We start from the raw sequence: 24,716 nt of genomic DNA, 5'->3' as shown, positions 1-24,716 counted from the left end.
CATATGGGAGCTCTGTACTTTCTGCATGATTTTTCTCTTAACATACAACTGCTCCAATTTTTTTTAAGTGAAAAAAAACATTTTTAAAGAAATTTTTAAAAGCCCAGTGTCTAGAACACAGTAAATATTTAATATACATTAGCTGATGTTACCTATCTGTTTAAAGGCTGTTACATAACATGATGTTTAAATACAGGTGTTGTTAAGTAACATCTGTAAATATAGCTATTGCTATAATGAATATAGTTGGCTTTTTTAAGGTGTGTCTGTGTGTTTTAAAGAAAATGTATGTTCCCAGTTTTCTCAAATACTCCACCTATGTTCTCCTGTTTGAATTTTATAAGTAAGTCTGAGATATTACCACTTCTAGGTAGCAGCACCCAAAACTATAGTATGCTTGTTTCCTTCCTTCCTTCCTTCCCTCCCTCCTTCCTTTCTTTAAAATTTTTTTATCATAGAAGTTGTAGGTTTACAAAAAATCATGCATAAAATACAGAGTTCCCACATACCAACCTATTTTTAATACCTTGCATTAGTGCGATACATTTGACACGGTTCACAAAAGAACATTTCTTTCTTTCTTTCTTGTTCTTTTGTTTGCATGGTGAGAAACACACTTCTTTAAATATGCAATCCAGAAGTAACAAAGGGAAGGTAAGCTTCCAAAGTGGGCCTGAGAGCAATCTTTTTGATTTAGACATCTTAAACATTTCTTTTACAGGGTTTTTCATGCTATTCATCCAGATTCTCCATGAAGAACAGGTTTGCTAAGAAACTAACACTACGGATTAGCCTCCCCTTAAATATCAAAACTTCCAAATGATTCAGGCAGAATTAACTAGCTTTGACTGACAATCCAAACTACATCAACTCATTTATTTATTGACCACTCAGGTTACCTGTGCAGATAACCTTACCCAGGGAAGATTTATGGATTAGTTCTCCTGATATGTAGCTCCCTTTAGCTACTTTACATGGAGTAAACTCAAATGACAGAGGGAGACTGGACATTCCTGAAGCATGGAGGACTTACTGGGTAATGGGTTGCTAATTCATGATGGTCAAGCTTGAGCAGGGAGGCTTGCTAATTAAAGACACCAAAAAGAAGCAGAGGGAAATATGTTGCTGAAAACAAGCTTTCATAATTAGACACCCAGGGCCAAACCACTCAAGAAAATCCTCCTTGGAGACTTTTCTTCTTTTCTCCTACCTACAAATTTATAGAAAATCAGCTACAAAGTACTTCAGAATCACCACCTAGAAGACCATTCTCGGCAGTCGTAGGAGCAGTATTTTAATTCAGATATCACAATTACTTAAACAGATGATTTTGGTTTGACTCACCAAGTATGTTTCAGAAATTATGCTCTTAAGAGACATAAGCTCTGAGCAGTGTGTAATAGCACTACCACATGGTTACAACACGGTGTCTCCAAAAGCAGAGAATCGTGATGCTTTAATTTAGCTGTATGGCCATATCACAGGTAAATTGTGATATCTGGTAGCCATTTTTAAATATTGAAAAGATCTCATTTACCAGCCTAAGTCTGTCATTTCACAGAGAGAAAATTTGCCCAAAGCCACATAGCTAGTAATAAAGCCAGGTTCCTAGACTTCCTAGCCTGGTGCTGTTTCTGCTCCATCACAAAAGCACAGGAAAGAAGAGTCACTCAAATTAGAAAACTGAAGAAGCAGCCATTTTCAAACAGATTCAACCACATCTTCTAGCATTCACCAGTCAATCCTGGAAACACTTCTTTGGAAAGCAAAATTAATCTGAGAGAGGCAGACCACCAGTGGAGGCTTGCCTACATTTATGGCAGAAAATTCTGGGGTACAGACCTTGGTTCATCTCAGTTTCAAACAGCCTGACCCCCTATTGGGAATGATAGACCTAAGAGCTCAGCTTTGCTGTTATTTGGCCTTGCACAACATGCTGGCAAGGGTGCCTACAAATGTTCTGACAACTCCCTGTCACCTCTATGTTTTCCACACCCTTGCGCGGGTTGTAACCGTCCTCAAAGGACCAATGCTCAGACACCCAGCCAAGGCTCCAGGAAGTGGTTGGTCCAGTCCAAAAAATGGTACAGCAGCTCATTAAACCTTCCATATTAGTCCAGGGTGATCCAGACTGGCCCAAAGTGAGATACAAGGGTGGGCAAAGGAATCATCCACAATTCAGCCTCTTGATTTTCATTCTTTGTGTAAACTTTCGAAGTCTAGCAGCCAGTCAGACTTACGAGCATAAAAATCATGTTAGAAAAGAGACGTAAATTATATGGGGGGGTCTTTTTTAGTTGGGATTGGGGGAAGGCATGCTTTTGGTTTATGTAGGTTTTGTTTTGTTTTGCTTTGCTTTGCTTTGCTTTTGTTTGATGGGAAGGGAGAGATGGGCTCAAAGAGGAAACAAGGGGATGGGCTTGAATGAACCCAGAAACATAAACACGGACAGTTTGTGCTGTAAGATAAACAGGAACTAACTTGTATGATGCTTGTAAACAGTGACCCAGGCGAGGGTCAGTGTGTGTCCATGATTATCATTAAATGAGGTGTCAATTTTGGATTTGCTCTGCATATTGAAAAGCAATTCTGAAATTTGCCACTTTTTTATCTTAAACAAGTCTAATCAGACCTGTTCTGGGATCACAAGAGGAAATCAAAACACCCATGCTATCTAGATGAACCATGATTGAGAAATGAAGTAGTTCGTTCCTCTCTGCACTTGAAAGCCAACCATCCACCAGGAAAAGAAATACTGGAATTTCTTATTGCAAGATTGGGAAGGTAGAATTTGAATTCCATTTCAAATAAACTCTGAGTTGTAACTTGTACAGCATTTTTATAGCGAGCCAAAAATCACAGTTTACTTTTTAAAACATCGCTTCTTTGCTATATTACCAGGGGCTTAGAGAATACCTCTAAGGACTTTTGAAACATGGGCTTTATCAAAGAAAGATAAATGTTATATTAAATAGAGAGCTAAGAAATTATCCAAGAAATATGCCTTTTGAGAATGCCCAGTAATCTTCCCTTAAAATAAAAGAGTATCAAAAATTTCTGGAAAATTACCACAAATAGGTGGCCCTCTTCCTAATAGGCACAAAATTCAATGGAAAAATGTAGGACTTTACCCAGCCTGCTTGGGGCTCCATTTTGCAAGGCAAAGAGGTTATCCTATGCAGGTCCACAGTTACCGGCATATGCCAGGAGATGCATCATTTAGGGGAAAGACACATGCACAGGCTCTAATACTAGGTTTAATTCTGGTTTTGGGCCCTGGCACTAAATACCTAAAACTCACAGTTGCAACCTTTACAAAGCAGGGACCAAAACATTGGGTCCTGAATGTCCTCCCTACGTTTAGGTAGTTTTCTCATTATGAGTTTCTCTTTCCCAAAGGAGAGTGAAAAACACTGTATTTCCCAAACTGCCTTGCAGCACAAGTGAAAAGCAAGTGACCAATCAGACTCACACAATTGGATCAGAAGGGAGTCACATGTGGCAGTGACTGAACCTAGGCAGATGCACTTTGGGGCAAGGACAGTAGTGGAAATATCTGGTTCTTCTGGAGCAGCTATGATGGAGCTTCTGGATTCAGTCCCAAATATGATCAGTGCCAGTTGCAGGGTGGTGGTGACAGTGGTGTTTTTACTAGAAAAGTTCCATGGTGCGGCTAGGTGTGGCCCCTAGCTGCATTGTTTCTGGATGTGCTGTTCTTTATCATGTAACATCCAGTCTGGTTATCTGGCCCACCCAGAAATTCTGTAAGGTACAGAACATCCTTTAATAAATCATTTTCTGCTTCAACTAGCAGGAGTAGATTCTGTTATTTACAACTCAGAACCTTGACTGGCAGAGATGACAACATACCAAAGGCTGGAACTAATAGGGACTGAGCATGGATCCACAAATGATGATTACTGTTTCAGGGCACACAGAAGGATCCCCATGGCCCCCGATACTGCCTCTATCTTCCTGATACTGCAGCTTGAAGAATGTCCTCAAGCGAGGACAAAGCCTGTATTTCCATAGTTAAGAATAAGGATTAGAATGCAAATATTCTTGGTAGAAATGGCACACTGAATTAAACTATCATAAGATGTTAAAAAAAATTAATGTGATCCTTTCTCTAGAGCAAATTTTAAGATGGATTGGTAGGAGAAAGTGTGAAACAAGTGAATGAAGGACGAGCACAATGGAAGGGAAGAAAGGAGTCAAAAGAAAAGGCTGCTATCAAGCAGTTGGGCTAAAACGTGGAGAAGACTGAAAAGAAATATGTCAAAATGTTCATAGTTGTTACTTCAGGTAGGATGATGAGGAATGTTTTTTCTATATCTTTATATTTTTCTTTATTTCCAAATGTTTTATAATGCACGTTTTGCTTTTGTAACTAGAGTTTTAAGTAATATTTAATAGTAGATGGTCTAAGTCTCATTGTAATCCAGGCAATTGGTTTTTAACTATAGAGACTCAGAAGGGAGCTTTGAAGTTATTAAACCTAATTCTCCTGAGAGAGGCCCCTAGGCTGGAGCATCTCTGGCCTCCAGTACCCTCGCTGGGGGACTCATACTAGCAGACACTCTTCCACAGGCCGAATTTTCTGACACACAGAGGACAAGCCCCGCTTCCTCTCTCCATGGCACTGCCTCACATGTTTGAAAGCAGCTTTCACGTGGGCCCTGGGATTTCTCTCAAAAGTAAACATCCTTGGATCCTTCAGAAATTTTTGAAATGGCTTCTCACAACCCTAGTTATTCTCAGGTTTACTCTCCTGGCCTGTCCCTGGCCTCCCGGTCCCCCAACCTCTCCCTGCCCCTATTAGTAGTATCCTCTTTCTCCAAACACAGTAGTCAAAGAGCTTCATTATCTTCCCTCTTCCCCAGTCAAAGCCTGCTCGCAAATCCTCATGACATGCTGGAGTGCTATACATTACTAGATATTATCTGTCCACTGGGTTGTGTATAGAAGAGACTGAAATGATAAGCAATACAATTCTAAGTCTATTTTGAATATCAAACTGAAGTAAGGGAGAATTCCTATAAATCACACCATGTTTTTCTCCTTTCACTAAAACCCACTTTGCCCAAAAACTTAAAGATTATAGAATCTCAAGAAAAGATATAAATTCTAGGAGAGCCTCTTGTTCACCTCTTATAGTCCCAAGACCTAGTACCTTGCCAAGCACTTAATTGGACCTCAATAAAATGTTTACCAAATGAATTAATGAACATCAATAGCCAACCACCCTTTGAAATGCTCTGTAAGTTTGGTATGGAATTCCAAAGACCATCTGCATTGTGACATTGAAACTCCCAGGAAGTAGACATCTGAACTAGAGGAAAAACTCATATTAATCTATGCCCCAAATTTGACTAACACTATTGATAAAATGAAAAGTTAAAAAAAAAACAAAACTATTATTTAACACAGTCAAAATGTATTGAAAACCTGCCATGTGGCAGGCACTGGGAGAGAGACTCAGAATAATGGAATGAGTGAGGTACAGTCCTACTCTCAAGAAGCTCACAATCTACTCTGAGATATGCACATTGAGGAATAATTGTATATGTCAAAATTAAGTGGAAACCCCTCCTCCATTTCCATCAAGAGGACATTTGGAACTAAGAAAAAGCTAATAAAACCTGTTGCCAACTTGCCTAGACTTAAGGGCATTTGTAGCTCCCATAGTGGAATACTGCTTAAAACACTAATGGTAGGTTTTAGTGTTTTGCAAGAGGTTGGGTAGAATCATGCCAACAGAAGAAACAGACTTTATTCAAATAAGTCTCAACTGTGTTGCTTGCCTTGGCAAGGTGAGTTTGGTTTTAGTTTAAACTGGTGGAGAGATCACACCAAAATTAGAGCACCTACTTTTACCCTTATTTTGAGAAATAGAGCCCATCTCCACCCCAGCCAGAGACAGCAATGAAAAATTGGAAAGTTTCCATCAGCATACAGCCAAAGCAAGAGGCACTCAATCTTTTAAAGTACCAGGGAGAAGGTGGGGGGATCTACACTTCCTTTGGGGTGGAGTTGGATTTCCTTAAAAGAGAATGAGAGCACTAATTTAGGAGACTTTAAGAGGGGCAAACGAGGAGAAAATAAGTTGAGAGAAAAGCAGCAGCCACATGAGACATGCTCTTTTCAAATGCCTCCCTTCCCAGGCATGTACAGGGAACAAGCAAATTAGAAATAGATTTAATCACCATTCCGTTTGCTCTGGACCCTTCTTTGACATCTGCACAACCACTTAATAAAGACTTCATATACTTCCATAATGATATGCTGTGTCTGGTCTGGAGATTGGGAAAACTGAGAGGATATGGGAAATTCTTCCCAATCATGCTGCAAAGCCAAGACTAGAAGGACAACCATTCCTTGCCTCTCAATCTCCACTCTCCAGAGAGCAAAGTCACCTTAAGTAAGCAAGCTCTGCCTGAAAGAATACCACGTCCAAGAGACAATAAGATTAAATCCACAATCTTCCATGTGTTAATATCAAGGTGAAAAGGGATGAGCTCTGCCACAATTGAGTTATGTAAAATATTGTAGTAGCTGTAGTGATGAAGATGCAAATAATCAGTATAACTACTATGAGTGCCTACTATGAGCCCAGCACTACATGTACACTATTTAAGATAATCCTTCCAATTTCCCTATGAATAGATATTATTGTTTCCAGTGAACAGATGACAAACCTGAGCTCAAAATTGAACGTGCCTTGGCCAAGACTTCAATGCTATTATGTATATCCAGATCAGTCTCCTTCAAAAGCCCTTGTTCTTTTCAGCACATCACACCACTCACAGGCACACAGACTTTAGAGAACTTTGAGCAGAAGCAATCTGAGGAAGCTTTCCTGGGAAAGATTTCACCTGAACTAGGATCTTAAAGAATAAGTATGAATTATTCAAAGAAATGAACGGCAGCAGAAAGCAGTCTTCTTCACCACAGGGACATTCTAAGCAAAAGCACAATGCCCACATGGGTAGAGATTATTGTGGTACTGGTATTGTTAGAGTATAAATGTGAGACAGGCAAGAAGGAAAATGGAATCAGAAAGATCTGAAGAGGCTAGTTTATGCCAGGATTTGCATGCTGTGTTAAAAGTTTGAACCTTATCCTATAAAAATTGTGGGGTCATTGGAAGATCTTTAAAGGGAAAGCGACATGGTCAGATTAGAAGTTTAAACATATCATCATGGCAGATGTGTGAAAAGTGTATCTAAGAAGGACAATATTAGAGGCAGAGATAAGTCTGGAAACTCTTAGAATAGTAAACTGAAAATTAAGAAAGACCTGCGTTAGGGTATTTATAACAAGAATGAAGATGAGGCACCAATTTCAATAAATAATTAGGGAGTAAAATTGGCAGGTCTCCATGGTCATTGATGTGTGGGGAAAAGGTGCATATGGCATTCAAGATTCCAGGTATAGAGTTGGTTTAAGGAGATGATGAGACAAATGTTGAAGATAAGGCAATGTCTGTGGGACCTCAAGTACAAATGCCCAGGAGGCAAATGTCCAGGAGGCAGCTGAACATACAATGCTGGCCCTCTTCAAAGAGACATGGAAGCTGTTTGGATCTAGGTGATAACTAAAGTCATGGCTACGGAGAAGCTCTTCCAGGGCAAAGGGAAGAAGGTGAAGGACAGAACCTAAGAGAACCCAAGCATTGGAACGTACATTGAAGAGGGGCTTCTGAAAGACACAGCTGACAAATGTTTGGGGAGATATAAGAAAAATCAGAGTGCAGGGTTCTGAGAGCCAAAGCATTATATTTTAAGACGATGAGACTGTCCAATAGTGTCAGATTCAGAAGAAAGTGATAGAAAAATTAGGACAAAAAAAAAAAGCCCTTTGAGGATGACAATTAGGGAGGCACTGGAATCATCAAACGGGCCATGTCGGTAGCAGTCTGAACAAGAAGGCATGTGGCTAAGAGAATTTAAAGGATAGCAGAGAATGTTTTTTAGTTTTTTTGATGAAGAAACAAGACCTCATGAATTTGCAGTGATATTAATCCACACAATTGTGTGATTTTCTCTAGCCGTGGTCAACAGGCAGGGAATGGAGGTTGGGAAGAAACATAAGGCAACATCGAGTTGTTTGGGGATTTTGATATCAAAGTATGTTGGAAGTATAACAGTTAAAATAATTCAAGACTGTGTAGAGAGATTCGGATGATTGGGGGTTTCGGATTTGATAAGAAATGAAGAGAAATTTGAAAAGGGATTAAGAGACTTGAAGGAAAGAGAGGAATCAAGGGCCTGGAAGTCTCCATGAAGCCAAAGAGCAGTCATTCCACTCTGAGAAAATCTTGAAGATACTAGACTGTGGAGTCAAAGTGTAAGTTTAAGTTTACATCCTATTAGAATCCCACCTCAAGAAGATAGATTCCCACCTCATTTTAGTCCTAAATAAAGGCAACAGTCTTGGAAAGACCCTATTTTGAATAAAGTTGAGCTTAATCATGCTAATCAGAAGCTACTAGCTTTGTGTTAAAAAAAAAAAAATACATTAACCAGGGAGAATTGGTAGATTTCACCCTACTCAGCAGCACAGGAATTTCCTTTCTCCCTGGCATCCATAGAATTTCCTTTCTCCCTGGCATCCATTTTAGATGCTCCTCAGGTCCAAATTTAGGCAATGCATTACTTTGCCTTTCTCTACACCTTTATAAAGGAAATATCCCTTTATCAAAGCTTTAAAATCAAACCCTGAAAACCAATTAACTACATGCTTCTCATCCTTATTCTTTATTTCAGCCCAAAATGCATGCCTCTCCACCTTCCTGCTGACTCATATTCTTACTGTTAACCTCCCTCCCAATAGTTTCAAACTATACCTTCTGGAAACCTCATTCACATCTGTGCTGGTTTGAAAGGAAGTATGCCCCCTAAGAAAAGCCATGTTTTAATATAAATCCCATCTCATAAAGGTAGAATAATCTCTATTCAATACTGTATGTTTGAAACTGTAATGAGATCATCTCCCTGGTTGATGTGATTTAGTTAAGAATGGTTGTTAAACTGGATTAGGGGATGACATGTCTCCACCCATTTGAGTGGGTCTTGATTAGTTTCTGAAGTCCTATAAAAGAGGAAACATTTTGGAGAATGAGAGACTCAGAGAGGGCAAAGAATGCTGCAGTACCACAAAGCAGAGAGTCCACCAGACAGTGACCTTTGGAGATGAAGAAGGAAAATGCCTCCCGGGGAGCTTCATGAAATAGGAAGCCAGGAGAGAAAGCTAGCAGATGATGCCGTATTTGCCATGTGCCCTTCCAGCTGAGAGAGAAGACCTGACTGTGTTTGCCATGTGCCATCTCACTTGAGAGAGAAACCCTGAACTTCAGCGGCCTTCTTGAACCAAGGTATCTTTCCCTGGATGCCTTTGATTGGACATTGCTATAGCCTTGTTGTAATTGGGACATTTTCTCGGCCTTAGAACTGTAAACTAGCAACTCATTAAATTACCCCTTTTAAAAGCCATTCTGTTTCTGGTGTATTGCATTCTGGCAGCTAGCAAACTAGAACAACATCTTTGAAGGAAGCTCTCTGTACCTCCCTGCCTGATCTGAAGTTGACCATTTCCCAAGGTCATCAGTGTCCTTATAGCCCTCTAGAATTGGAAGTGCACATTTTCTCATGGCCTGTAAACTACAGCTGGGATGTTCTCTCATCTGTACCTTGTCATTAGGAAAGTCCTTACCCTTTTGACCCTCATGCTATATGGCTATACCATTCCCTGACTCTGCTCATAATCTTCATGCCCTGACTATCTAGTAATTCCTACCACACTCATCAGAATTTGGCAAATGGTTCACTAACTTCTTCTCCATCTTATGCACTGCCATCATTTTAGGAAAATTCAAACCCATGTAGACAACCCTCCCAACACACTGACATCATAGTTCCAAGGTTGATTGTCCGCATTGCTAGACTTCCAAAATCTTAACCTCTTAGACTTAAGGGCACAACTCCAGTGAAGACAGCCTACCCTTGAAGTTTCCTTGCTCCCTTTTTCCTACTTTACTCTCCAGCTTCACAAAGTATTCCAGGCCCTTCACAAAGTATTCCAGGCCCTTGAACCCTTTCCTCTAAGTCTGTTCACACTTCTCAGCTTCATCTCCAGCCTTGTCTAGATGAGACCCTATGTTACCGAACTTCAACGATCTCTTGTCATCACCTTCAACTCCCTTGCCTCTCTCACTGTGTTATACTCATCTAAGAGACCCCAATATTTCAAACAGCCATGTTCCCCAGGACTATAAGAATTGTTAAGAGGAGACACAACTGCAAAGATTTGCAACCCAGTGTATAGTTTCTGTTCTCAACTGAACTCTCAAGTCTGCGCAGATATCCTGTCACATGGCCCTGGTTAGCTCTCTCCCCCAATCCCTTTAGTAACTATTCCAATTTTAACACTCTTCTCAAGCCCTCTCCTTAAAAATGTCTTCACTGTCAACAAGGTATCTTGCCTCTTATTTCACAAAGAAAATAGATGCCCTCGGCATCCCGAGTGTATCTGCATCTTTACCTACCCTTCCTCTTCCCAAACTTTTGTCCCAAATTAATCCACCCACCCACTTCTACTTTAGATACTGTAGTAGTTATGTTCCGATGTCAGCTTGGCCCAGTGATGGTGCCCCGTTGTTCTGTTGCTGTGGACTTAAATCACCAGCATGTGAAATTCATCTATGGCTGATGACAACAGCAGTTGGCCAATGAACGTGCATTTCACAATGAGTGATGTTTAATTTAATTAACTGGAGGTTTAAAAGCAGAGCTCACACAGCTCAGTAGCGCTCAGCACAGCACAGCATGACTCAGCTCAGAGCTCAAAGTCAACATAAACCCAAATGTTTGGAAATGCAGAAAGGAATTACCCTGGGGAAAGCTGTTTGAACCCAGAAGCCAAGAGAGAAGGCCAGCAGACATCACTGTGTTCCCCTTGTGACACAGAAAGCTAGTGAAAGGCCAGCTGCCTTTCCTCTGAAGAACTGTAAATTTGTAATTAAATAAATCCTCTTTATAAAAACAAGTCCAGGAAGTGCTATCCAGTTCAGTGGTAGAATTCTTGCCTGCCATGTGGGAGACCTGAGTTCGATTCCTGGTCCATGCACTTCCCAAAAACAAACAAATGAGCAAAACAAACAAAAAATTCAAAAATAGTACTGCAATAACAGGATACTCACATGGAAAAATAATGAAATGTAACCCCACCACACAGCAAGCAAAGAAAAAAAAAGCCAGTCCATCTCTGGTATATCGCATTCCAGCAGCCTTGCAAACCAAAACAGATACCACCCCAGCCAATCTCCTCTAGATCCTTCAACAATTAATATTTTTCTGTATTTTCCATCAGTTCCTCTCAGATTTTAGCTTATCAAATGCACTTGACCTTCTTCCATTTTAAGAAAAGAAAAAGAAAAAGTTACAGTGACTCAAGATTCCATTTGTAGATGATGGTCTTCATAGCAAAGTTGTGCAATAAACACTCTACTTCCTGTTCATTCATTTTTTAATCCAAGTAATGCACAAGGCATAGCTTTTGAAGTTAAACAGTGCTATTAGAGTTTAATAAAATTTTAAAATATTTTTCTGTAATTCCCATTTTTCTAAATAGCATTTGTATACTCTATTTCAATGTTTTATAGTTCAACATTATCTCTTAATTCTTTACCATATCCTCACATCCCACCACCCACACACATACATATCTTTCCCCTCCCTCCATTCTCCCCATAGAGTTATATCAGGATTAGTGGTTCAATTATTATTCAGTATTTATGTTACTATATTTCTAAATTTTCAAATATTCAGTATTATGATTACTTTTTTCTTATACATACATTTTGTTTTTACATAGTTGACTCTGTTTTCCAATCTGTTCATCTTTCTATGTACCCATCTCTAATTCAGCCCCACACTTTTCAAAATAATAAAGCCCCTCTCAGTACAGTTGAACACATCAGGAAATTTACCACATAATAGATTTCTTGCATATAATCTGTCCATCCTCTTTTTCATATGGACTGTTGCTTTCTAAGCTAACTGCTCAAGCTGTCTTCCCTTCACCATCAATGAATTTTTTTTTTTCTTTTGCTTGGGTAGGCACCAGGAATCAAACCTGGGTCTCCGGCATCACAGGCAAGAATTCTGCCTCTGAGCCACCATCGCACTGCCCAATCAATGAAGTTTTTGACTTCCCTTGGTCTTAGAGTCCCTGGTACCCAAATTCTAAGTCTTCCTTTTCCTTGGTTTCCCTCATCAGTTAGGTGGAACACACCCTCCAGTAGCTTCCTAAAAAGAGGTACAAGGAAGGCATGCATTTGAGAACTTGCCAGTCTAACTTCTCTCTTGGCTGGTCATTTTGTTAGCAATAGGATTCTAGGTTGGAAATCAGTTGTTGAAGGCACTGCTACACTGTCTTCAAGCTGTTGAGAAGTCCTATGCCATTCTGATCCCTGGTCCTTTGTAACCTGTTTTGTTCCTCTCTGGTGGCTTTTGGAAACTTCTCTTTACCCATACGGTTCTGAAATTTCACATTAATGTGCTTGGGTGAGGATGGTTTTTCATTTATTATTCTGGGGACTCACTGGGCCCTTTCAGTCTGGAAGCTCAGGTCTTCAGAAAATGTGGAAAATTTTCCCATTTCTTTAATAATTTAACTCCCTCTATTTTCTTTTTTCTCTCTTTCTGGAGATCCTAATAGATATTTGAATTTCTTGATTAATTCTCTAAAAGTCTCATCTTTTGCCATTTATTTCACTTTATCCTTCAGTTCTACTTTCTGGCTTTTTAAACTTTTATTACAATATTTTAATTTCCAAAATCCCTTTCTGTTCTCTGAACGTTTCTTTATATATCATCCTGCTCTTATTTCATAGATATAATATTTCTTCTTAACTCCTGGGTGGTACAAATCATATTTTTAATTTTTATTATGTTTCCTAAATTGTCTCTATTTTTTTAACCTGTTCATTTGTTGTTGGGGTCTCCATAAGTCACACTATAATCTTTCCTCAAATCTTTGGTGATTCTGAGCTGCTTCTTTTCTTATCAAATTGTGAGTTCTAAATATTTATAAGAGGCTCTTCAAGCACTGGCAGTACTTAGTGTCTAATAGGCATCACCAGATTTTGAGGGGAGATCCTTCTATTCTGTGAAGTCTTTTGTTTGAGGCAGGACAGCTTTCCCAGAATGCAATTGCCAATCTCCTCACATACATGCCTGTGTGCCGAAGCTGAGCAGCAGAAGGGGCTAAGGGAGTGTACTGTTAACTATGCAAGGTTTCACTTAATACTTCTGCTCTCGGCACATTACCTGAGTGCCACAATTCATCTCCAGTCTTCCGCCTTAGAGGGTGGAGAAACAGTTGCCTGCTTACCTGAAAATGTGAAAAAAAATACAGATAGCTAACTATTCCTTATGCAAAGTGTCCACAAGCCTTCCTGGGTTTTGCCCCTTCTTAGTATCCAGGCTTCAGAGGTATCAGGTACCCATGATTCCTAAGCCTTTAAGGATTCACACAGCAACAATAATGTTGTTCTTTATTGATTTTACCCCATGTACCCTCACCTACTCCAACAGACAGTAATCAGCTTTCTCTGAAGAAGAAGAAGGGAGGCAGTCAGGAAGGGAGACAGTGTAGGGGGAAGGGAGAAAGGGAAGGAGGTGTATGGAAGGAAGGAAGGAAGGAGGCAGTTATTGAACATCTGTTATGCACCAGACCCTGTGCTGGGCCTTTTACATAAAGAAATGCATCATAATCCCAACAACTACCCTATTAGTTAGGTACTAGTATCATTATTCATATTTTACAATTGAGGAAACACTTTTCAGAAACTAAAACTTGCCCAAGATCATACAACTAGGAAATATCTGGATTCACATTCAGGGATCTGTGACCCTCAGACCCATGCACCCTTGCCCTGCCTCGTGCTGAGAGATCTTCCTGGCTCTGGCTTTCCCGTCACTCAGTGTTAGCAATCTACACCCTACCTTCTCATAAGGTCAACCCTGCCCGTGGGTTTGGGTCTCAAGGCCCTTTGTCCTCTGGGGCTGCCCAAACGTTGGAGGGCCTTCTAGGGCAGTGGGTACAGTACTTTATATTCTCGCTGGAAGGGGACCAAGGTGCTGTGTTCTCAGCTGCTTGGGCTGAGATCTGAAGACTAAACTGACGTCACTCGGTGTGCCCTCCACTTCCGCCAGGCCGTTTATGCTGGCACAACCCGAGAGTAAGGTTGGCGGGAAGAGGATCCGTCCAGACAGTGTTAATAAAAGGCAGCTGGTCTTTAAAAGCCTCCTTGAAAATGTAAAGAAACTAAGTCAGATGTTTTTGGAAAAGATTCTTACATTAATGTGTCCAGCTCCTGGTCTCTTTCTATAGCCGCTTTCCCCACGTCTTCCCAACCACACACATGCGGGCGCACACACATACACACACATATAGGCATAGACATGCCCGTGGCTCACATGCACTTTAACCAAGGCTTTCTTTTGCTCTTTTCAGCATAAATGAAGGATAATGTCATTGACTGGATGACGGACCCTGAGGTCAGACATTGGCCAGTGTGCGTTAGTGTCCCAAGACTAAGTCACGGCTTTATACTGGCCCAGAAGTCAGAACTAGGGCAGGGTAAGGGCGGTGCTTAGGGAGCAACATTTAAGGAGGCACTTGCCTTGCCACACGCACCTTACCTGCCTCACCCCACTCTTGGTACTGCTGAAGCAGAGTTGGCCAAGTTTGGATGTATAAGGGACAAGACGACACCAAAGGTGGGTAGGGACCAGTTCCTTTGGGGATTTGCCTAAAAACCACTTTGGACTCCACAGCAGAGGCATGTGTGCGGCAATGAACAATAACCTTCAGGGACTGAAAAAAAACTAAGTTATACCCTGCACCTACTACTGGCTCGGCACAGTGTTAGATTTTTTTCACCCACTTTGATTCCTATATTTAGTCAATCCCTGACCAGGTTGTTTCCTCGAGTTATTGGAATCCTTCTTATCCATAAAGGAAAGCTCTTACCTACCTCCTCTGTGAAGTCTTCCAAGGCCAATCACTCAGTGATCTCTGGGACCAATTAGTATTTTCTGTTGATTCACTCCACCTATAATCTTATTATTTTTTGTTGTTGTTGTTGAGTACAATCTGCCTTTTATGTTAGCCTATGATTTTTAAGGAAAGCCCCATGAAGAAAATTTCTTTTAGAATTCAGTGCCAGGGAAAACTCTCACCCATGAAGAATTAGTATTGTCCTCCTTTCAAATGAAGAGATCTTTGTAATTCACCGTGTTTCCCTTTTTGTCCACAGAGAACCTTCTGGCACAGGGAAGGTTTAATTCATACTGGAAGTTCAGGGATATACCTGGAAGTGTAAGTGGCATTTAAGCTAAACCAAAAAGGTTGAACAAGAAATAGCCAGATGAATCTAGGAAAGAACAGCACTCCATTCTGAAAAAAGCAGCATGGGCTAAGGTCCTGGGGCCGAAAAGAACTGAACATCCCATGCGGTTGGAGCAGCTGAGGGAAGAAGGCATCAATACCAGAGTTCTATGCCACATGAGAGAACTGAGTCAGGTCTTGAACATCGTGAAAGCCATTTTAGGAAATCCAGATTGCAATCTAAATGTACTGGGAAGCATTTAAGAAGTTTTTTTTGTGGGCATGGCCTGAGTCAATTTACATTTTAAGATGTTTTCTCTGGCTTCTCTTTGGAGAATATATTGGAGAGAGACAAAAGCAGGGGCAAGAAGACCAGTTAAGAAGTTATTGTAAGTTGTCAGGTAAGAGATGATGGCAATCCATACTTGGATATATCGGGGAAGGTGGAGGGTAGAGGACAGAATCAAAATCTATTTTGGAGACAGAATCAACAGAACATTTGGGTTGCATAAAGCAGTATAGGGTGCGACTTTGGAGCCAGGGAGAAAAGAACTTGAGAACTGGCTTTGCTGCTTAATGGTCATGTGACCTTGAAAGTGATCTTTAACCTCTCTGAGCCAAAGAGCACTCACCTGTAAAATGGAAATAGCAGCTGCTGCTTTAAATGACTGGATTGGGCATTCAGAAAGATAATGCATTAAAAGAGTTGCTGGCATATGACAGACACTCAGTAAATCTGCAGAGGATCTGCTTCTACAGACTGGTCTGCAGGAACCCATAGACGGAGACAGGAAGGCAACTGAGCCCTGTCTTTGTGGAGTGGAAGCAGGAGCTCAGGCAGAGGGACCCCATCAACTCAGAGGCAGCTTTTCTCACCATCCTTTCCCTTCCCTTCTCTCAGAATTTCTATTATAGGAACTTACACTTCCAGATCCTGTAGGAGACAAGGTCCTGTCCCCAAAAGAGCAGGATATTACTGGCATGTGAGGCAGAAGGGGCAGAGTAACCTCAAGGAGGAAACAGACATGGTTGCTTTAGGAGGAAAGGGTGTCAAAAGTAAAATGCAGCATGTAACACACACTTTGGAGCTCCCTCTTCTTAATAACCCTCCTCCTCTCTCCCTTCTCCCTTCCTTTCTGTACTTTCCCTCTTCTGTCCCTTCTTTTTCCCCTCTAAATTGTCCCTTCTCCCTTACAACTATGGTCTGTGGAGACTCCCTAACCTCAGGGTTGGGACTCAGGACTTTTTGTCCACCTCTGTCTGCTCTTCACCCATCTATCCCCATCAATCAGCCCAGAGTCAATGTCAGTCTCTCTCTCTCCCTCTCTCTCTCTCTCTTTCTCTCTCTCTCCTGGGAATCTAAGAAGCTCAGTTTCACAGCTTTCCCAGCAAATTTTCTACCAGCTTAGGGCCATTTACTACAGGAGGCAGCAGCTTTAGTGCCCCAGACTGAAGCAGTTGCATAATTCCCAGCCAGGCTCCCAGAAGCCTCACAAAGCCACGCTTCCAAAATAATCCCAGTGAAATGAGCCCAAATAATACATGAAACTCTATCAGAGCTGCTGTGCCAAGAAGACTCACACAGAATGGGAGGGGTGCTCACCAGACCAAACTGCAGACACTTGATATCTTCCCACCCCTGTGGGTAGATTAGAAAGTATTAAGACTAAGTGGACAGGGGGCAACTGCAGTGCACAAGGCTACGAGTGTGACCGGGGCAGAGAGGAGAGCAGCGTCGGAAAGAGCTGAACCCTTGGTCCTCATCACAGTGGTTAACCTGCCATGGCCCATTCAGGATCTCTGAATGTCATCTTCATTTATCCTCACATAACCCTCTGCCATAGGTACAATAACCATTTCTATCGGACAGGTTAAGGGCTTAGAGTTGTCCAGGAATCTGCCCAAGTCCTCACAGCTAGTAGGTGTCTGCACCAAGATCTAGAGAGAGCCCTCTCTGACCCCAAAGCAGAAGGTCTTGGCCACAAATCAGCATTAACCATAATTAAGTAAATTGTTGTGTGTGAAACCCAGACATGGCTCAGGAGCTGGATGCCAGAGGGGAGACAAGGTGGTGATATTCTTTGAGAGATTTGCTTAAACTGAAAGGTTCTCTAGATTAGTCTCTGTTTCAAGTTTTCCATAGCACTGATTTTTAAATCCCACAATTCTAGTCCCAACCATAATTTAACAGCTCAGAGAGCAAGAAAAACAAAGCAGGGATTATGAGGAGAGGAGGAGCTCCCTGGGAGCTGCGGAAGGAAATCACACCACTCCGCAGGCTCGTCTCCGATCTCCGGTTAGCTCCTTCCAGCGAAGGTCTGAGGTGTCTGGTCTGCCCCTGTGATGACTCCAAATCTCCCCTCTTCTCCTACCTCGACCAGGCCCTCACTCTGGCCTGGCCTGGCCTCTGACTTCTACCAAGAAAATTGAGGCTTTCGGGAAGGAGTTCCCTTCACGTTCTGGGCCCTTTTATCTTTTTACCCACAAACTTATCTACCTCTCCCCACCTCCTCCCCTGCCTTTCTTGCCACCAGCCCCTTGGAAGGGCAAGAATGGATGCCCCTTCCCTGATTCAGGCCAGCCCACCAAAATTGCAGTCCTGATCCTTGCCTCCTTTCTCCTCTCTGGTTTTGACTTCCACCCGAACTCCCAGCCTCTAACCTTGCCCATATTTTATTTTACATGTCACTTATGACCCACTCCCCTAAAAAGCCTCCCCTGAAGCCCCAGACTTCACCCGATTCTCCTCTAGGCTCTGTCCATCTCTCATCAGACAAAGCCTCTCCCTGTGTTAATCATAACACTTATGGCATTTGTTCAAAATATTTGTATGTCCGTTTGTATGTCCCAACAGAATGCTGTAGGATGCAGCTAGAGGTTATCCCCCTTTTGAATCCTCAGGGTCTGACTGAGCACCTGTCACAGAGTGGGGCCATGATACTTGTGCCTAACAGGTGAATGCTATGTCCTACCCACCTCTTGCCCTCTCTCTTGCTGTTTCTACATTGTCAGGCTCTTCAAAATGTCTCCCTTTACTTAAGGTCTCCACTGTTTTACTTCCCACCCCCTCTTCACCCTTCAGCCATCAACATTATGTAGAGATTGCTCTAACAATTTCTCCTCCCCGTAATCCTCTACTCAAGTGACAGCTATGTGGGGATCTCCGTGATCACCCCAGTTGTGCTACGAGGTCTTTTCTCTGTGTCCCCATAGTGCACCAGTTTATCTGCATTATGGGACTTTCCATACTCTATCCATTATCAATTTATGGACCTCTCCCCCTGATGGTAAGATCCTCAAGGGCCAGAAAGGTATCTTACAAATCTCTGTGCCCCACTACATAGCAAACTGCTTAGCACACAGTAGATACTCAATAAATGTCTGCTACATGAATTACGGAATCCTAAGCACTTCAAATTTGGTATCACTTCCCTCTGGTGACAATCAGAGAGAAGGAGCAAACAAGGTAGAGGACAAGTATGGTACATGATTTAAGGAGAAAGGAATGGAGAATGCAAGGAAAGAAGGGAGGGAGAAAGGAAGGAAAATGCAGTGGGGTAGGGAGTGTACAGAACTAGCTCCTCAAAGTTTTGCCTCAGTTGACTCTAACACAGACCCTTCCAGTGCCATATCCTGCCCCCTAGGCTGTCATGTTCTGGCAGTTTGATTCATTTTTTTTTTTAATTTGGAGGAGGCAACCAAATACCTCCCTCCTCCCCCTAGTATGTAGGGTCTAGGATCAATCTTATTGCAAGAGAGCCACTCAAGAGTTCTCTTCATTTGTATTTAACTATTCAATTAAATCCAGGCACTCAGCCATCCTTCCAATAGGGGCTGAGAACTGTGATCCACCATGCATTTTGTGAGCTTGCAGTAATTCAGACCAGGGACTGTTCAGTATTTAGTTTGCTTTGGTTAGTTAGGGGAGTAGGACAATTTTTGTTTTTAGGGGAAGGAGAAAAGAGGGGATAAACTGGGTAGATGCTGAGTAATCAGAGTGTCCTGGAGGATACTGAGCATCAGGGAGAAATTACCTTCCTGATGACTCAGAAACAGGAAATGGTGACCCAGAGGCAACGCACAAAGGGGAGGCATGCACATATGTGATGACATCACTTCCTATTTTTATGGGAGTGGAAAGGGAGAGAAAACAATCAAAAGGATAGGACAGTGAGTCTCCTGCGTGTCTTTGCTCACATCTCCACAGTCCCAGCCAATATTCCTGCACTTTCCTTACTGAGGCAGCATTTACAACAGCTTTGTCTCCCTCGTCTCTGGCTGCAGAGAAAGAAGCTACAGAGCTTGTTTTGAGCCTTTCTGACCAAGGACAGAAGCTAGATCAGCAGGCAGATGTACCCAGTCCTGCAGAGGCCACAGCACTGTCAACGGGAATCCTCTTACAGTCAGCATAAAGAAAGATAGTCTTGAACCCTCTAACTCCTTATCTGCTTCTGGGGCCAAGGCCCCACCCCACAAACCCTTCTTTATTAAGAGGCTGAAGCCAGCAGCTCAGTCCAGAGCAAGGATGGAGAGACCAAAAATGTGCAACAGATTTCACCAGAATATCTGGCAGATTGGTGGTGGAGGAACGGACTGCTGAGCTAGGTCTGAGTGACTAAGCAAAAATTGATTCCAAAAGACCCTTCTGGGTCCTCCTTTCTCAAAGTTAGAACTAAAAATCAGAGTTCTGGACCAGGTGAACAAATGTGCCACTTCTGCACAGTGAGGCCAAGCAAAGGCACAGCCCACCTCTCAGGCTTTGCTAGCGTTCCTCCAATCTTGCCTCTGCTATAACAGCAAGCTCCTCTGTCCCAAGAATTCCATAACTCTGTTTAAAAGCTGATCTGCTCTGTATGTATAGCCCTGATGTGTGGGAGCCTCTGGGTGTAAGAGGGAACTCAGCAGAAAGCATGGGTACAACTCAGCTGGAAGAAAGTTAGTGGAAAATAATGCACGTTACACAAGCAACAGCCTGCCTACCGTTCGCTCTTTCCATGGGAGTTCAGGATGAAACATGTGGCCCTGATTCAAAATTTTGTGAAAGCTGGTAGACCAAGAGAATATTGTATATCAAGTCCACCAGCATATTCAGAGGGGCCTGGCTCTGTGTTTGGCCATATTTTTCTTTCTCTCTTCTTCTAGGGGAAACTAAACTATTATAAAACTTAGCCAGCCTTCTGTGTGAGCAAATTGTGTCAATCAATGAATAGGACAGCACTGGCAATCTGTAACTATCTCAAACAACAACTAATTGGTTCCCTGGGATTTCTTCCCACAGAAACTAAAGTGTGTAATCTTAATAACTGCCTAGACATTTCTGCACAAAAAGTCACTGCAGAGAGAACTGGAAAAGGAAGGGTCAGAATTTAAAGTCTTATCTTTAGCAGGTGTTGATGAAAAGTTTAGCCATGAGTCTTCTGTTTGAGAACGTCCTGGTCCTATGCTTTTACATGTTTACATTTTTACATTACCTCTAGTACCACCACACTTCCCCCTGGTGCCCCCCACCCCCACCCATAGTGCCTGGGTCTACCTGCTCCTCGTTCAGGTAGGCTGACCCACTTAAAGCAGAGCTGACCTGGTAACTGAAGTGGAGAACAAACTAGATTCACTGTGCAGTGATAGGGGCTCAAAAAGATAAGAAGGAGGAAAGGGAAATAACTTTGTTGTTACAGTGGGAGGTGCTGCACCTGTGTGATCTCATTTGGTTCTCACATAACCACACAAAAGTATTATCACTGAGGAAACTGAGGCTTGCCCCAGACAACAGAACTAATAATCAACAGAGGCAATATTTGGCCCTTAATTCTGCCATGCTCTTTCTCCAACATACCTTGTTGCCTCTAAAGACAAAGCAAAAGAGCAGCATATATATGGTGATAAGTGAAGTACCAGTGAAAACCATCCTCAACAAAAGCTCTCTCTGCTCCTGTCAGTGCCTGAAATTGCACCACTAGCACTCATTCCTTGGGGTCTCAATTAGCCAACACAGAATAATAGGACTTCTGCTTCCTGGCCAAAAAAAAAAAAAAATCCTAAATTGTTGCCTACCACTGGGGATTGGGTTGATTGGGGAATAACTGCTAAAAGCTATGAAGCTTCTTTTTGTAGTAATGAAAATGTTCTAAACTTAGATCATGATAATGTTTGCAAAGCTCTGTGAATATACTAAAACCCATCGAATTATACATTTTGAATGGGTGAATTTTCATGATGTGTGAATTATATCTTAATAAAGATTTTAAAAAATAGAATCTGCCCTTGAGGATTTAAAACATGATTGTAGTGAGAATGCCTATGCATAAAGACAGCATATGCCAAACAGCAAGAGGCACCAAAGGAGTTCAGAAAGGAGAACAATCAATTCTATTGGTATCAGAGAAAGTAGCAGCGGCTTTATTTTGATAGATAAAAGAGAAAATTCAGAGGCATGGACGAATTCCAGGTTGAAGGAAACACATGAACATGGACCAATGAGAAAGCCTAAATGTGTGAAAAATACTCAGGAAATAGTGAGCCAACTAAAGAGGTGAGTTGGCTGATGGCAAGCACACACAAAAATGACTTACAATATTGTGCTGGTTTGAAACTGTTACGTACCCCAGAAAAGTCATGTTCCTTTAATCCAATCTTGAGGGGGCAGACCTATTGTTGAGTGGGACCCTTTGATTGGTTTTTTCCCAAGAAGAGGTGATCCCGCCCATTCAAGTTGGGTGTTAATCCACCTCCTGGAGTCCTTTAAGAGCGAGACATTTTGGAGAGAACACAGATGTTTGGAGATGATGCTGGAAAATGCCCCAGGAGATGCCAGAAGGACCCACAATAGCTGAGAGAGCCATTTGAAGCCAGAAGCCAAGAGAGAGGGATAGCAGAGGTCACCACGTGCCTTCCCATGTGACAGAGGAACCCAAATGCCAGCTGCCTTTCCTCTAAGAAAGTGTCCTTTTGTTGTTGCCTCAATTTGGACATTTTCATGACCTTAGAACTGTAACTTGTGACTTAATAAATCCCCTTTTGAAAAGCAACTACATTTCTGGTATATTGCAGTCCAACAGCTTTAGCAAACTGAAACAAATGCTATATCAGTTATCTACTGCTATGTAACAAACACTTCCAGAATTTAGTGTCTTAGGACAACAGCAAACATTTATTTGCTCACAATTCTACTATCTGGGCTGGGGTCAGGAGCGTGGTTTATCTTCTGTTCTACAATTTTACCAGAACTGGAGAAGCTAGGATGGCCTCACTCACAGTTTGACACTTCAGCAGGAATTCCTGGAACAGCTCGAGTCCAGATAATCCTCTCCTTCTCCTCCTGGTTTTTCATCCTCCAGAGCCTCTTTCTACCCAGGAATTCACATCCTTAAGGAAGTTGGCTCAGGCTCTCTTGCATAGCATCTCAAAAGAACAAGCGAACAAAAGCAAAAGTCACAATCTCTTAAAGCCTGAGCTCAGAATTTGTGCATCACTTCTACCACATTTTATTGGTCCAAGCAAGTCACAAGGTCAGTTTGGACTTAGTGAGGGAGAGGACTAAACAGGGGGTGATTCAAAGAATTACCATTCATTAGATATCAACTCAATTACCTAAGAATAAATCACTACACTGGCCTTGAAAGGGCTCTCTGACCAATGACCAGGCTTGCTTGAATGGTATTTGAAGGGGAAATATGTCTATGAATTTAGGGCTGCAAGAAGAGGATAGAGAACATTGAATACAAAGCTAAAGAATTTGAATTTCATTCAAGAGTTCTTAAAGTGCAAACACCTCCTGGGATAGGTGATTTTTCGGTTTTTATTAGCTAACTTAGTAGAAGTTGATCATGTGTACAAGTAAGGCATAATAGAACTCTGGGTCTATCTAAAGATCAGATAAATTTCAAGGGCTATGTGTTCTCACTACCTAAGTCAGATATCACTACCGCTTTATAGAAATGTATAGAGCAGTAGCTAAGTTTGGGAGTGTATGTTCTAGGGGTCAGGACACACACCACAGATGGTAAGAGATTTTCCTCATTTATCAGTCTTATTCAATATTCTTATTCGTCTTTCCTCAAGAAACTGTTTGCATCTCCAGATTAGTGGACTGCAAAATACCAAAGCCGGAATCACAACTTAGAGCCTGAGATAAAAGAGAGCAAAGAAAACCAGGAGAGAAGGCTTATTTCAGACTTTAATATGGCAATTAGCAGCAAGAGAAAACTGAAATTTACTGGTCCAAGTTAACTAATTACTTGAATAACTACTTTTCCTTTTCCAAAGATCCCTCTCCTTACTTCACATTTAACTCCTCCAAAATCCAAGGTAATAGGAAACCTGGGCTTGCTCTGGGGCTACAGTTCTCCTGATGGCCTATTGCCCCAAATGACAATGCAAAGCCATGACATATGGCCAATAGCACCAACAAATTGCACCAACAGCCACAGCCCACCCTGGGCATTTGCACCAATAAGCAATCAACATTTTCTCTTCTAAAACCTTCAAGTTGACGCCATAGTCACTTTCTCAGCACAAAGCAAGCCCTGGGAATAAATAAGATACCCAAAAGTGGCTAGACTGCACATGTATGAGTATCAGGAACCCCAACAATTATGACAAGCATCTCCTCTACTGAGAGTCAGCTCTCAGGGCACCCATGCTGGAGCAGGACTGTCACCTTCAAATAGGGAGCCAACAGTCCTCAGTATCACCCGGCAAAGCATGTCTTCAGTTCCCTCCATTTTCTATCTCAATGCCTCCTTCCGCCATCTGGCACCCCCTCATGATGCCCACAGTTTCCCACCAGAATGGCCCCATTTAAGTTTTCTGCCCCTCTTCTATCACAAAGAGTCCCTATATTCCCAAATCATCCTCGCATCCAAACTAGTAAAATTCTGATCCCCTCATCATGATTTCATTGAGCTATGGGTGTGAATATCTGATTTATATTTGACAAGAAGGCAACTGATAACCCAAGGAAATGAATGTTTCCTTGTGGCATTTCAGGCAAACAAAATCTGGAGAGCAGATAAAGGAGATATTTGGAAACTTGCCATCAATCAGGATCCCCAGCTATGCTTTTCCTATCTAAAGAAAAATGGGAAGAGGGAGAGAAAGGGAAAAAGAAGGGTATGGACTCAAGCTAAATTCTGTCACGCCTCTCCTCCACCCCCACCACAAGTCATGTCATTGTCAATATCAATCTCAACAACCTATCACTAAAATCTTCCCTGTACACAGAATTACTGGCTGTACAGTCATGAGACAATGAATGAGAGTCATATGTCACACACATAAACAAGTCATCCATCACACTTCTACTGTAAACCATTTTGAAACAC

The 24,716-nt window shown here is 41.9% G+C and overlaps 1 long non-coding RNA gene across 3 annotated transcripts in view; it reads left to right on the top strand.

Annotated features, from left to right (window-relative positions):
• LOC143675993 (uncharacterized) overlaps positions 1-24,716 on the top strand; it is a 79,786-nt gene that overhangs the window by 49,140 nt on the left and 5,930 nt on the right. The window contains exon 3 of one of the 3 annotated variants that reach the window (XR_013171745.1): positions 4,134-4,305. The exons of the other annotated variants lie outside the window; for them this stretch is intronic. This is a non-coding gene — a long non-coding RNA (uncharacterized LOC143675993). The remainder of the gene's footprint in view (positions 1-4,133; positions 4,306-24,716) is intronic. 3 annotated transcript variants of the gene reach the window in all.

Source organism: Tamandua tetradactyla, chromosome 3 (genome assembly GCF_023851605.1).
Source record: "Tamandua tetradactyla isolate mTamTet1 chromosome 3, mTamTet1.pri, whole genome shotgun sequence".
NCBI classification, from domain to species: Eukaryota; Metazoa; Chordata; class Mammalia; order Pilosa; family Myrmecophagidae; genus Tamandua; species Tamandua tetradactyla.
Note: the sequence above shows the minus strand (reverse complement) of the source record. Positions and strands in the feature narration are given on the sequence as shown.